Raw genomic sequence first — 17,100 nt, forward strand, 5'->3', positions numbered from 1 at the left:
GCTGAAGTCAATCTGTCCTTCAATGCCTGGAAACTCCGCTCACAAGCATTACTCCACTGAAACTTAGTTGCCTTCTGAGTCAACTTTGTCAATGGTGCTAAAAGAGAAGAAAAGCCCTCTACAAATATCCTATAATAACCTGCCAAAACCAAGAAGCTACGAACCTCCGTCGGTGTCGTGGGTCTAGGCCAAGTCTTCACTGCCTCAATCTTCTGTCTATCAACCCGGATACCCTCACCTGAAATAATATGTCCAAGGAAAGCTACAGAATTCAACCAGAATTCACATTTGGAGAATTTTGCATACAGCTTCCTTTCTTGTAGAACTGTGAGCACAGTACGCAAATGATTTGCATGCTCAGCCTCTGAACGAGAATAAACCAAAATATCATCTATAAATACAATCACGAACAGATCTAGAAAGGGTCTGATCACACTGTTCATCAAGTCTATGAATACTGTTGGGGCATTGGTCAAACCGAACGACATAACACGAAACTCAAAGTGCCCATATCTGGTCCTGAATGCTGTCTTTGGAAAATATTTCTCTTTAACCCTTACCCGATGGTACCCAGACATTAAGTCTATCTTTGAGAGACACCTAGTACCCTGTAACTAATCAAATAAATCATCAATCCTCGGGAGCGGGTACTTATTCTTAATTGTCGCCTTATTCAACTACTTGTAATCAATACACATCCGCAAGGAACCATCTTTATTTCTCACAAATAACACAGGTGCTCCCCACGGTGATGTACTGGGTTTGATAATGCCTTTTTCTAGCAAATCCCTCAGCTGTTCTTTCAACTCTCTCAGATCTGGATGTGACATTCTATAAGGAGGAATAGATATCGACTGAGTATCTGGTAATGTGTCAATAGCAAACTCAATCTCCCGCTCTGGCGAAAGGCCTGGAAGCTCATCGGGAAAACATCAGGAAACTCATTAACGACTGGGATTGACTGAAGGGTCGGTGACTCTGCTGTCACATCTTGTACCCGAATTAAGTGATAAATATAGCCCTTTTTTATCATCTTCCTTGCCTTGAGATAGGAAATAAACCTACCTCTCGGCGATGCAGTATTATCTTTCCACTTTAGAAATGGCTCCCCTAGAAACTGGAACCAAACCATCTTTGGTATACAATCAACATTATCATAACAAGAAGTCAACCAATCCATACCCATTATAACATCAAATTCTACCATATCTAGATCAATCAGATCTGCTACTATAGAACGATTATGTACTACAACTATACAATCTATATATACCCGTCTAGCTATCACTGGATCCCCAACAGGTGTAGACACCTCTAAAGGTTTAATCAACTTAGGTTTTATCCCAAACTTGCTAGCGACCAACGGAGTGACATACGATAAGGTGGAACCTGGATTAATCAATGCATATACATCATATGAGGAGATTTATAATATACATATAACAACATCAGGTGACGACTCCTGATCATGTCGACCCGTTGATGCATAAACGCGGTTCGGAGGATCGCTCGAGCTAGATGTTCCACTCTTACCTCTACCACGACTGGTTGGTGCCTGTGAACCTTTCCCAGGGGGCGTACTGATGATGATGAACCAACTACAGATCCCGCTGACTGAACTATACCTGCACCACCTCTCGTCGGGAATTCTCTCATAAAGTGGCCTGGAAAACCACAAGTATAACAAACACCCAACCCCACAAGGCACTACCCGACATGCTGCTTACCACACTGAGCATATCGTGGCAAGGGTGGCCTCATCTGACTTGACTCACCCCTATACTGAGAACTAGAGGCCCTATAACTCTGACTAGGCCTTGGATAGGTGGAACGATCAAATCTTCTACCGGCAAACTGAGGGGTGCACTAGCCGATAGCTAGGCTGGATACCTAGGGTACTTCTGTCTCTGACTACCTCGAAACTCACCAGAAGGACCTGAAGATCTCGCTCTCTTACATTGGCCCCTATCATGATCACGGTCGGACCTCTGCTTCTACTTACGCTCCTCTATACCCTGAGCGCATGCCTGAATACGAGAAATATCAATGCCTGGATGAAGTGAGACCGACATACAGTCATTAAGTAGGTGCAGCTCCAACCCCTTCACGAACTGGTGAACCCGATCCTCCATCTTAGCTACAATAGTGGGAGCATACCTAGCCAAAGAATCAAACTGAAGGTTGTACTCCCGAACACTCATATTACCCTACCGAAGGGTCAAGAACCTATTAAATCTAGCCCGTCTAAGATTTGGTGGCAAATAATGACGAAGAAAAACCTCTGTAAACTCCTGCCATACTGCTGAAAGGGCATCCTTACCCCTGGACAACTCCCAAGACTCGTACCAATTAACTGCAACATCCCGAAGTCTATAGGAAGCTAGCTCAACTGACTCAGTTGCAGTGGCCTTCATTACCCTCAAAGTCCTCTGCATCCTCTCAATAAATACCCGAGGGTCCTCGTTTGGATCTGCTCTAGTGAATATCGAAGAGTCCAAATTAATGAAATCACAAACCCTCGCACTGATGGCATTATTTGCATGACCAATACCTATCTCCTGGTGCCGAGCCTGTGCGGCCACTAATCGAGTCAGTAGTTGAATATCATCTCATATGTCTTGACCCATTGCATCTGGCTGAGGAGCTGGGGGTACTAGAGTGGGCGCTGGAGCTAGTGCCCCTCGGATATTCTCTGGAGAGGGCAGGGTATGTGAAGTCTGAGATGGAGTCTTAGTATGCGACTCTCCCCGAGCCCTGGTAACTCATGGCGCTCGACTTGTAGTCTCATCACCCACAGACTTGCCCTTCTGGGCGGTTGTAGCCTTCTTGGGCATCATCGCTGAAAACATAACATATCATTAGAAGAATGAATCCGTATATCACACGATCTAAGATAAGAAGGGAGGATAACATCCTATATGTCCTGCAACCTCCTTTTTATAAGTGTGGTGCACAACACACTCATAAACAAGACTCTACTAGACATGATCTGTAGACATCCCTAGGATGGAACTGCTCTGATACCACTTTTGTCATGACCCAAATCGATGGGTCGTGACGAGTGCTCGAGTTCTACCTATTGAACACCCCTAAGCATATGCCAAAGATATAAACATGAAATAAGTGTAGGTTATGCATAACGTCTGGAAATAAACTATTGATTCATTAACCAACCACCCCATACATACATACAGACATACATACATACATACATACATACATACATACATACATACATACATACATACATACATACATACATACATACATACATACATACATACATACATACATACATACATACATACATACATACATACATACATGCATACATACATACACACACACACACACACATATATATTATACATATGGTAGGGCGAGCCGACAAGGAACTATACATGACTGTCTACAAACCTCTAACAAAGTGTTCAACTGTATAAAGGACGGGACTGGGTCCCGTCATACCTATATGTATACAAATGTATCGTACCAAAACTCAATAGCAGCTCTGGATCAAATGGAGCACATCAACTCTCGCTGAATAGGATCCTAAGATTGGGGACCGTCAGCCTTTCTACCTGTACCTGCGGGAGTAAAACGCATTCCCCCATGCAATAGGGGCGTCAGTACGAATAATGTACCGAGTATGTAAGGTATAAAATTTAATATATAAAAGACATGAAAGAAACATAGAGTAAAAATGTCATGTTCTGTGAATCATGAAATAATTATAATGTCATGTATATACGTAAAAATGTCATATCATGCATAGGTATTGTGACGACCCAAAATCTCATCACAGGCGTCGTGATGGCACCTAGTAAATTTCTATTACATTTTGAAGCCTTTTTTTAACTAATAACGGAATAAATATGAATATACAACCTCCCAAGACTGGTAGTACTGAGTCAAGAACTCTAACTGAATACATGGAATGATCACGAGGACCGAATATATAATACTGTTTGATTAAAAATTAACAGTACAATGAAATGAAAAGACTCCAAAGGACTGCGATGACCAAGCAGCTCTACCTTGAATCCTTACGGTCCCACTTTAACTCTGCCCAAGTCTGATATCTCCAATACCTGGCTCTGCACACAAATGTGCAAAAGTGTAGTATGAGTACACCACGGTCGGTACCCAGTAAGTATCAAGACTAACCTCAGTGGAGTAGAGACGAGGTACAGTCAAGACAATTACTAGTCTAATAGCATGTGCAATATAATATACAAGATAGTAGGAAACAGATAACAATAAGGACATCATAAAACAACCAGTGATATGCACAACAGGACAACAAAACACCATTTAATATCGCTCAACAAATAAAAAATACAAGTACACCCACTTAAATTAAAATTTTTAAATAAATGTCCTTCACATATAATTCTACCAAATAACTGTCTTTCAAATATAATTTTTCTCAAATAAATATCTTTCAAATATAATTCTTTCATATAATACTTTCTAAATAAAAATCCTTCCAAATCAATATTTTGAATATAATTCTTCAATTAAAAAGTCACCATGTGACACCTCATTTCATAATCATAAAAATATGGGTCTCAACCCATTTTCATATTTTTCATAAACACGGGTCTCAGCCCATTTTTCATATCTTTCATAAACACGGGTCTCAGCCCATTTTTCATATCTCCACGGCACTTCGTGCCCATAATTAAATTTTTTTTTATCCCGGCACCTCGTGCCCTCATTTCATATCACAATTGCACGGACAATTCACATGCCAATATCTTCAATGTATATAAGATCCACATGATCAATTTATTTCCACTAAAGTGAGTTTAGAATTTTTAAATCAAGTAAGAAATCAACAAAGAATTGAATTTATTTTTAGAAATCATTTGGTTGAAGAATTTAACATTGCACTTATATCAAAGCATTAGATAAACTACTAGTTTGGTTGTAAAACTATTTAATTTAAAATATAATAATAATTTTTTTAATTTAAATAAACTCAATCATCGAAAATCAGTAAGAAAAACCAGAAATATACTTGTTCAGAGTCTCGTGCTAAAAAGCCAAAGCCAACACAATACTACTAGGAGCACAAAACACATAATAATAAAGTCAAGTAGTACATCACGGAAGAAGACAAGAATTTACATATTAAATGAAACAAAATCACCCAAGGCAAGAACATAAATAAAGAAATATCAACAGGGCACTCCCGAGGTACCGCCTCGTAGTCCCAAATCATAAATAAATTCACAATATCTTATTTTTTTATATCACCGCGGGAGCCTTCACATTTAATTTTAAAGAAATCATTTTTTCCGAAATAGCATCCCGCGTTTTAGCCATCCTTATCACACCGTATGACTTCTAGTAGTTCCCCTACTAGCCACGCGTTTCAACCCACCCTTATCTCACCGCATGCGTTTCAACACCCTGACCTTATATCACCGCATGACTTCTAGTAGTTCCCCTACTAGCCACGCGTTTTAAGCCACTCTTATCTCACCGCATGCGTATCAATATCATAATATTTCACAAATCGCACCTCAAGTGCCCAAATATCACAACATAATACAACTTGCACCTCAAGTGCCCAAATATTACAACATTTCACAAATTGCACATCAAGTGCTCAAATCTTACAACATATCACAGATTGCACATCAAGTACTCAAATCTTATAGCATATCACAAATTGCACATGAAGTGCTCAAATCTTACAACATATCACAAATTGCACATCAAGTGCTCAAATCATACAACATATCACAAATTGCACATCAAGTGCCCAAATATTATAACTTGCCACAGAAATCAACAATACATTATTTTTCACAATAAGGAGCCCATGGCTTGACCCTAATGTGCATAAAATCTTTACAAAAATATCCGGGAGTGAACAACTTAACAAAATAATATTTCACATAAATTCAAGGTGGCAATCACACCAAATCATCATATAAAACCAATTTCAACAAACAAGGATCTAGGGATGACAAATAGAGGATTTAATAAGTGCCAATAATTTCCAACTTCATACATAAGGGCGTATAAGGATTTTAATCAATGAAATTTGCACATATAGACCAAGTACATACTCGTCACCTCGCGTACATGATTTTCAATTACACAATTTGCACATAATACTCAATGCCTAAGGGGTATTTTCCCCACTCGAGGTTAAGCAAGACACTTACCTTTTTGAAGTTATGCCGATATTCCAAAATCGCCTTCTTGCTTGAATTGACCTCCGGACCGCTCAAATCTATCCAAATTAATTGTATAACTTCATTAAAATTAATGAGAAACAATTCTGGATAATAATACGTCGACTTAAAAATTTATTCCAAAAAGTCAAAAAAGTCAATGCGGGCCCGCCCCTCGGAACCCGAATAAATTTTCACGAAATTCGAACACCCATTCCAATACGAGTTCAACCATACCAATTTTATCGAATTCCAATAACAAATCGACCTCCAAATCTTAACTTTGTGGTTTATGAAGTTTCTACAATTTTTCCCAAATTTCCATCTCAAAGTACTAATTAAATGATTAAATCAGTGATATACTCATGTATAATAACCAAATCCGATTTAGAATCACTTACCCCGATGAATTTCTTGAAAAACCCACAAAAAATCGTCTCGAATCGAATTATATGTTTTCGAATCTTCCAACTTCTATGTTTTGTGCCGAAACGTATCAAATCAATCCGGAATGACTTCAAATTTTGCACACAAGTCATAAATGACATAATGTAGGTATTCAAATTTTCAGAATTGGATTCGAGCCTCAATATCAAAAAGTCAACTCCCTGGTCAACTCTTTTCTTTTAAGTTTTTTAAATAAGAATTGTTCTTTTAATTATATTCCGAATCTTCCGAAAATCAAACTCGATCACACCCGTGGGTCATAATACATATTGTGAAGCTGCTCAAGACCTTAAGTCACTGAACGGGCGTAAATTTTTAAAACGACAAGTCGGGTCGTTACATTCTCCACCTCTTAAATAAATGTTCGTTCTCGAACGTTCTAAGAATTATTCTGAGGTTACCAAATTAATGATTTTACTTTTACACATTTACTCACGGTTGATCCCACGTTACCGCATTTGAGATAAGACCGACAATACCATCTCAATTGAGATTATTTCTTTTATCCATATTTGTAAACTCTAAGACCAATTTCTTACACTCCAAACGTTTTCAAAAGGCCTGATTTTTCACATCAACTCACAGTATTAGTCTCAACTGGCTATATCCACTCGTGCCTACACACACATCAACTTTCTTGATAGTGTTGAAGTACTTCAAACTTATTCCGGGGTGTTACATTATCCCCCGCTTAGGATCATTCGCCCCCAAACACATAACATAACTTATCTCTTCTTTTGCAAATCTCAATCCCCCAAATTTTACTAACTCCCAAATTTTCCAGAAATTTCGGCAGAGTCTCCCCTGTACTTGGGCCTATCCACCTGCCAGAGTAACACCAAAACAACTCCTAACAATACATCCACAACCCAACAAAATACCACAAGGTATATATCAATAACATTAATCTTAGCATTACAAGCACTGCATTATCATAATGATATCAGGACATGAAACACATCATATGTATGCCCATCATTACATCTCTGGTCTTAATAATTGTTCATAATCGATTACAACATCGCTAATTAACCTAATATTAATCAAAATCTCATTTCAAATTTTCACAACACTGCCAACAGAATGTGAGGCATGAATACCTCATAATTATTTACCCGAATTAACGAGTCACATTTAACACCACCTGGGCACTCACCTCGTAGGCTAAAACTCAATAATTACAGCACAATTATGGCACAGAAACACATAGAAGATTTATCACATAAGCCTATCAGGCATGACTCCCTATTAATATTATTGTACAAATTAAATTTCACAAAGGGAGAATTTTAAACTCATAAATATTTCACCACAAGGATCTCGTCCTTATATAACTTCCACAGCGGCTTGCAGCCCGGTTTAAATATTTTACATCATATATAAAAATGCGAGGATCTCTTCCTAAACTCCGAATCACAAGTATTTGCACATTGTGCTAACTGAAATTTCAATTTCCTTTCTTTCTTCTTTTCAATAAATTTCGTAAACATTTTTCACAACATATAATGAACCCTCATACCGGTAGGGCATATAATTTATAAAAATTGGAATCAATTATTCCGAAACATATTAAACCCATTGTGATGAATATTAAAAATTACTTTTGGACTTATAGCCCTCAATGGTGCACAAAAATAAAAATAACTGACACTGGCTCACATCCTCAATTCTCCCAAAAGGGATAAACATATAAGTGGGTCACAAAATTTACGAAGCTCACCCATAAGCGGAGCATAATAGGAAGACTCACCTCAATATTCAAAACCAAATCAAATTAAAGGAAAATATCATTTTATAACAAATCGGGATCGTACCTGTAACGACACCATCGGGTGTATCGGCCTCAGCCAAATCATAGCGATTATATCAACGGGTCGGGTCTCCTCCTCTTAGGTGCCCACTACTAGTCTGTCCTCCACCTCTAGCTGACTGTGCACATGGAGTATCAAATGGAATAAAGCTTGTACTTAGAGTGATCTGATGAAACCCACCCCTCCCAAGTCTGGGATAATCTCTCATAATATGCCTAGTATCACCACACTCATAACAACCCCTCTGAGGTCGCGGCTGCTCGTACTGAGTTTGTGCCGGATAACTGGAATAACCACTATAAGAATCTCGTGTCGGAGGTGCACTGTAAACTGGAGCACTTCGAGTAATCTGATGTACGAACTGAGCTGACCAACTGCTCGAGCCTCCGCTATAATGGGTTGTAGCTGAAGAGTAAAATCCATTGAACCCTCCAGATCTTTGAGACCTTTTGGCCTCCTTAGACTCCTTTTCCTCGCCTAAACCACCCTCAATCTTCCTTGCAATCTCTACTACTTGTTGAAATGGAGTATCAGTTTGCAACTCTCGAGCCATGCATATTTTAATATCATAATCGAGCCCCTCAATGAATATGCGGACCCATTCTCTGATTGTAGGAACTAAGATAGGTGCATAACAGGCTAACTCACAGAACCTGATAGCATATTCTGACACTGTCATAGTGCCCTGACGCAACCGTTCAAACTCTGTGTGCCACGCATCTCTGAGAGTCTAGGGAACAAACTCTTTCAAGAACATTTCAGAAAATTGAGCCCAAGTTAGTGGTGTGGCATCGACTGGTCTGCCTTCTTCATAGATTTGCCACCACCGATACGCTGCGCCTGACAGTTGAAATGTAGTAAAGGAAACTCCGCTTACCTCCACAATACCCATGGTGCGGAGAATACGGTGACAATTTTCTAGAAATCCTTGGGTATCCTCTGTAGTTGTTCCACTGAAAGTAGGTGGACTATACCTCTTAAACCTTTCAAGTCTTTTTTGTTGATGCCTCGGGCCTGACTTCAGGACGAACCGGAATAACAGGTTGTACCGGTATTGCACCCGGAACCTTACCAACGTGAACCTGTTGCTCTAGAGTTGTGGTATGAGTCTGAACTACTCCCCTAATCTTCGAAATATTTGGTGCAACAGAGATCAATCCCGGCTGAGTTAATGTATCAAACATACTCAGGAACTGTGCTAAGGTCTCCTGAAGTCCGGGGGTAACAACAGGTGCTTTTGGTACCTATCCCCCAACTGGAGCTACTAGTGGCTCCTCAACTGTTGTTCTGAGAGGTGCTCTAATCGCAGCACGTGCCCTTCCTCGACCTCTACCTCAGCCTCTACCTCGGCCCCGGCCTCTTGCAACCCTAGCAGTATATGCGGATGTCTACTCAGCTAACTCGGTAGCACGTGTCCTCACCATCTGTGAGAGAATAGAGATACAAAGGCTCAAATTCCAAATTCAATAAATTTCGCACGACAGGAATGAAAGAAGTGGAAAATTCCTAACAGTTCTGTAGCCTCTTGAAGATAAGTACAGACGTCTCCGTACCGATCCGCAAGACTCTACTAGACTCGTCCGTGACTCGTAGAACCTATGAACCTAGAGCTCTGATACCAACTTGTCACGACCCAAAATCCCACCACAGGCGTCGTGATGGCACCTAGTCTCTAAGACTAGGTAAGCCAATTTCTATTACATTTTGAAGCCATGTTTTTTTTGAAACTAACAGCGAAATAAATATGAATATACAACCTCCCAAGACTGGTAGTACTGAGTCACAAACTCTAACTGAATACATGGAATGACCACGAGAACCGAATATATAATACTGTTTGATTAAAAATTAACAGTACAATGAAATGAAAAAACTCCAAGGGACTGCGACGACCAAGCAGCTCTACCTTGAATCCTTACGGTCCCACTTTAACTCTGCTCAAGTCTGATATCTCCAATACCTGGCTCTGCACAAAAATGTACAGAAGTGCAGTATGAGTACACCACGGTCGGTACCCAGTAAGTATCAAACTAACCTCAGTGGAGTAGAGACAAGGTACAGTCAAGACAATTAATAATCTAATAGCATGTGCAATATAATATACAAGATAGTAGGAAACAGATAACAATAAGGACATCATAAAACAACCAGTGATATGCACAACAGGACAACAAAATACCATTTAATATCGCTCAACAAATAATAAATACAAGTACACCCACTTAAATCAAAATTTTCAAATAAATGTCCTTCACATATAATTCTACCAAATAACTCTCTTTCAAATATAATTTTCCTCAAATAAATATCTTTCAAATATAATTCTTTCATATAATACTTTCTAAATAAAAATCCTTCCAAATCAATATTTTGAATATAATTCTTCAATTAAAAAGTCACCGTGTGACGCCTCATTTCATAATCATAAAAATACGGGTCTCAGCCTATTTTCATATTTTTCATAAATACGGGTCTCAGCCAATTTTTCATATCTTTCATAAACAAGGGTCTCAGCCCATTTTTAATATCTCCACGGCACTTCGTGTGTATAATTAAATCATCATATTTTTTCGGCACCTCGTGCCCTCATTTCATATCACAATTGCACGGACAATTCACATGCCAGTATCCTCAATGTATATAAGACCCACATGATCAATTTATTTCCACTAAAGTGAGTTTAGAATTTTTAAATTAAGTAAGAAATCAACAAAGAATTAAATTTATTTTTAGAAATTATTTGGTTGAAGAAATTAATATTGCACTTATATCAAAGCATCAGATAAACTACTGGTTTGGTTGTAAAACTATTTAATTTAAAAATAATTTTTTTATTTAAATCAATTCAATCATCGAAAATCAGTAAGAAAAACCAGAAATATACTTCTTCAGAGTCTCGTGCTAAAAAGCCAAAGCCAACACAATACAACTAGGAGCTCAAAATACATAATAATAAAGTCAACTACTACATCACGGAAGAAGACAAGAATTTACATATTAAATGAAACAAAATCACCCAAGGCAAGAACATAAATAAAGAAATATCAACAGGGCACTCCCGAGGTACCGCCTCGTAGTCCCAAATCATAAATAAATTTACAATATCTCATTTCCTTATATCACCGCGGGAGCCTTCACATTCAATTTTAAAGAAATCATTTTTCCCGAAATAGAATCCCACGTTTTAGCCATCCTTATCACACCGCATGACTTCTAGTAGTTCCCCTACTAACCACGCGTTTCAAGCTACCCTTATCTCACCGCATGCGTTTCAACACCCTGACCTTATATCACCGCATGACTTCTAGTAGTTCCCCTACTAGCCACGCGTTACAAGCCACCCGTATCTCACCGCATGCGTATCAATATCATAATATTTCACAAATCGCACATCAAGTGCCCAAATATCACAGCATAATATAACTTGCACCTCAAGTGCCCAAATATTACACCATTTCACAAATTGCACATCAAGTGCTCAAATCTTACAACATATCACAGATTGCACATCAAGTGCTCAAATCTTACAACATATCACAAATTGCACATCAGGTGCTCAAATCTTACAACATATCACAAATTACACATCAGGTGCTCAAATATTATAACTTGCCACAGAAATCAACAATACATTATTTTCTACAATAAGGAGCCCATGGCTCGACAATAATGTGCACAAAAATCTTAACAAAATATCTGGAAGTGAATAACTCAACAAAATAATATTTTACATAAAAATCAAGGTGGCAATCACACCAAACCATCATGTAAAAACAATTTCAACAAACAAGAATCTAGGCATGACAAATAGAGGATTTAATAATTTCCAATAATTTCCAATTTAATACATAAGGGCGTCTAAGGATTTTTAATCCATAAAATTTACATATATAAACCAAGTACGTACTCGTCACCTCGCGTACATGGTTTTCAATTACATAATTTGGCATATAAGACTCGATACCTAAGGGGTAATTCCCCCACTCAAGGTTAAGCAAGACACTTACATTTTTGAAGTTAGGCCGATATTCCAAAATAGCCTTCTTGCTTGAATTGACCTCCGGACAGCTCAAATCTATCCAAATTAATTGTATAACTTCATTAAAATTCATCGGAAACAATTTCGGATAATAATACGTCGACTTAAAATTTTATTCCAAAAAGTCAACAAAAGTCAACGCGGGACTCGCCCCTCGGAACCCGGCAAAATTTTCATGAAATTTGAACACCCATTCCGATACGAGTTCAACCATACCAATTTTATCGAATTCCAATAACAACTTGACTTCCAAATCTTAAATTTTTGTTTTTGGAAGATTTTACAAAAATCTTGATTTTTCCTCTATTAAATCTGAATTAAATGATAGATTCAAAGACATAATCATGGAAATTAATCAAAACTGGATAAGAATCACTTACCCCAAACACCCACGCAAGAATCTCTCCAAAAATCGCCTTCTACCGAGCTCCAAATTTGATTTTGAGTTATGAACTCAAACCCCCTTTTTTGGGACTTTTAATTCTGCCCAGATAGGCCTTCTTCACGTTCGCGACCATTGCTTCGCATTCGCGAAGGCCAAAATAGAACTGCCTCAAATCCTCCTCGTCGCGTTCGCGAAGGCCAATTGTTTCTGCCCCATCATTTCCTCCTCGCGTTCGCAAACCCCTCATCGCATTCGCGATGACCAGCCGACCAACTCCTTCGCGTTCGCGAAGGCCAAACGACCCCAGGCCCTAATCTTCCTTTCTTCTTCGCGTTCGCGTTGCCTGGGCCGCGTTCGCGAAGGCTTGCCCTGCTCCTTCTTCGCGTTCGCGTCCACAGCTTCGCATTCGCGATGGGTAAACCATCAGTCCCTCAAATTCCTCTTCGCGAATGCGGGACTCCCTTCGCGTTCGCGAAGAAGGAAACCAAACTTCAGCAACAGCAATCCAAACAGCTCCAATTTGGTCCAAAACCACCCCGAAACACACCCGAGCCCCTCGGGACTCCGTCCAAACATACCAACCTGTCCCATAACATAACACTGACCTGCTCGAAGCCTCAAATCACATCAAACAACATCGAAATCATGAATCGCACCCTAATTCAAATGTTATGAACTTTGAAACTTCAACTTCTACCTTCGATGTCGAAACCTATCAAATCACGTCCGATTGACCTCAAATTTTGCACACAAGTCACATTCGACATTACGGACCTACTCCCACTTCTAGAATCAGATTCCAACCCTGATATCAAAAAGTCAACCCCCCGGTCAAACTTCCCAAAAATTCAACTTTCGGCATTTCAAGCTTAATTCCACTACGGACCTCCAAATAATTTTCCGGACACGTTCCTAAGTCCAAAATCTCCATACAGAGCTATTGACATCATCAAAATTCTATTCCGGAGTCGTTTGCTCAGAAGTCAACTCTCCAGTCAACTCTTTCCATTTAATCTTCAAACTAAGGATTGTTCTTTTAATTTAATTCTAAATTTTTAGTAAATCAAACTCGACCACACCCGCGGGTCATAATACATATTGTGAAACTGCTCGAGACCTTAAGTCACTAAACGGGGCGTAAATTCTTAAAACGACAAGTTAGGTCATTACATTCTCCACCTCTTAAACAAACATTCGTCCTCGAACGTTCTAAGAATTATTCTGAGATTACCAAATTGATGATTTTACTTTTACACATATACTCACGGTTGATTCCACGCTACCGCATTTGAGATAAGTATGACAACATCATCTCATTTGAGATTATTTCTTTTATCCATACTTGAAAACTTTAAGGCCATTTTCTTACGCTCTAATATTTTCAAAAGGCTTGATTTCTCATAACAACGCACAGTATTAGTCTCAACTGGCTATAGCAACTCGTGCCTATGCACACATCAGTTTTCTCGATAGTGTTGAAGTAATTCAAAACTTTCTCTGGGGTGCTATATTATTCCCCGCTTAGGATCATTCGACCTCAAACACATAACATATTTATCTCTTCTTTTGCAAATTCTCAATCCTCCAAATTTTACTAACTCCCAAATTTTTCAGAAATTTCGGCAGAGTCTCCCTTGTAATTGGGCCTATCCACCTGCCAGAGTAACACCCAAACAACTCCTAACAACATATCCACAACTCAACAAAATACCATATAGTATATATCAATAACATTAATCTCAGCATTGCATTATCATAATGATATCAGGACATGAAGCACATCATATGTATGCTCATCACCATATCTCTGGTCTTAAAAGCTGTTCATAATTAATTCCAGCATCACCAATTAATCTCATATTAACCACCACCTCATTTCGAATTTTCACAATACTGACAACAGAATGTGAGGCATGAAGACCTCATGATTACTTACTCGGATTAATGAGTCACATTTAATGCCACCTGGGCACTCAACTCATAGGCTAAAACTCAATGTTTACAGCACAAAAATGACTGAATATAAAAAGAAAAATACACAAGAATTTTCAAATAAGCCTAACAGGCATGACTCCCTATTAATATTATTGTACAAATTAATTTCATAAAGGGATAATTTTAAACTCATAAATATTTCACCACAAGGACCTCGTCCTTACATAACTTCCACCGCGGCTTGCAGCCCGGTTTAAATATTTCACATCATGTAAAAATGCGAGGATCTCGTCCTCAACTCCGTATCACAAGTATTTTGCACATTGTGCAAACTAAAATTTTTAATTTCCTTTCTTTATTCTTTTCAATAAATTTCATAAATAGTTTTTACAACACATAATGAACACTCATACCGGTAGGGCATATAATTCATAATAATTGGAATCGATCATTCCGAAACACATTAAACCCACTATAATGAATAATATTAATTACTTTTGGACTTAGAGCCCTCAATGGTGTACAAAAATAAAATGATAGACACGGGCTCACATCTTCAAATCTCCCAACAGGGATAAACATATAAGTGGGTCACAAATTTACAAAGCTCACCCATAAGCGGAGCATAATAGGAGGACTCACCTCAATATTTAGAACCGAATCAAATTAAAGAAAAAATATCATGTTATAACAAAATCAAGATCGTACCTGTAACGACACTATCTGGTGTATCGGCCTCAGCCAAATCATAGTGATTATATCAACAGGTCGGGCCTCCACCTCTTAGGTGCCCACTACCCGCTTGTCCTCCACCTCTTGCTGACGGTACATGTGGAGTATCAACTGGAATAAAACTTGTAGCTGGAGTGTTCTGATGAAATCCATCCCTCCCAAGTCTGGGACAATCTCTCATGATATGCCTAGTATCACTACACTCATAACAACCCCTCTAAGGTCGCGGCTGCTCTTACTGAGTTTATGCCGGATAACTGGAACCACTGTAAGAATCTCGTGTCGGTGGTGCACTGTAAACTGGAGCACTCCGAGTAATATGATGTGCGGACTAAGCTGACTGACTGCTCGAGTCTTCGCTATAATGGGTTCTAGCTGAAGAGTAAAATCCATTGAACCCTCCAGATCTTCGAGACCTTTTTGCCTCCTTAGACTCCCTTTCCTCGCCTAAAACACCCTCAATCTTCCTTGAAATCTCCACTACTTATTGAAATGGAGTATCAGTTTGCAACTCTCGAGCCATGCATATTTTAATATCATAATCGAGCCCCTCAATGAATCTGCGGACCCGTTCTCTAACTGTAGGAACCAAGATAGGTGCATGACGGGCTAACTCACTGAACCTGATAACATATTCTGACACTGTCATAGTGCCCTGATGCAACCGTTCAAATTCTGTGTGCCACACATCTTAGAGAGTCTGGGGAACAAACTCTTTCAAGAACATTTCCGAAAATTGAGCCCAAATTGGTGGTGTTGCATTGGCTGGTCTACCTTCTTCATAGATTTGCCACCACTGATACGCTGTGCCTGACAGTTGAAATATAGTAAAGACAACTCCGCTCGCTTCCACAATACCCATGGTGCGGAGAATACGATGACAATTTTTTTTTTGAAATCCTTGGGCATCCTCTGTAGTTGTGCCACTGAAAGTAGGTGGACTATACCTCTTAAACCTTTAAAGTCTCTTTTGTTCTTCTTCTGATGACTCTGGCCTGACCTCAGGTAGAACTTGAATAACATGTTGTACCGGTATTACACCCGAAACCTGAACAACGTGAGCCTTCTGCTTTGTAGTTGTGGTAGGAGTCTGAGTTACTCCCCCAATCTGCGAAATATTTGGTGCAACAGAGATCAATCCCGCCTGAGTTAATGTACCAAACATACTTAGGAACTGTGCCAAAGTCTCCTGAAGTCCGGGGGTAACAACATGTGCTTCTGGTACCTGTCCCCTAACTGGAACTAATGGTGGCTTCTCAACTGTCATTCTGACAGGTGCTCTAGTCGTAGCACGTGCCCTTCCTCGGCCTCTACCTCGTCTCCGGCCTCTTGCAGCCCTAGCAGTATGTGCGGATGCCTGCTCAGCTAACCCAGTAGCACGTGTCCTCACCATTTGTGAGAGAATGGATATACAAAGGTTCAAATTCCAAATTCAACAAATTCCGCACGACAGGAATGAAAGAAATGGAAATTTCCTAAAAGTTCTGTAGCCTCTCAAAGATAAGTACAGACGTCTTCGTACCAATCCGCAAGACTCGTTCGTGACTCGTAGAACCTATG

The sequence above is a fragment of the Nicotiana tabacum genome, chromosome 15 (assembly GCF_000715075.1).
Source record: "Nicotiana tabacum cultivar K326 chromosome 15, ASM71507v2, whole genome shotgun sequence".
In the NCBI taxonomy this organism is placed as follows: domain Eukaryota; kingdom Viridiplantae; phylum Streptophyta; class Magnoliopsida; order Solanales; family Solanaceae; genus Nicotiana; species Nicotiana tabacum.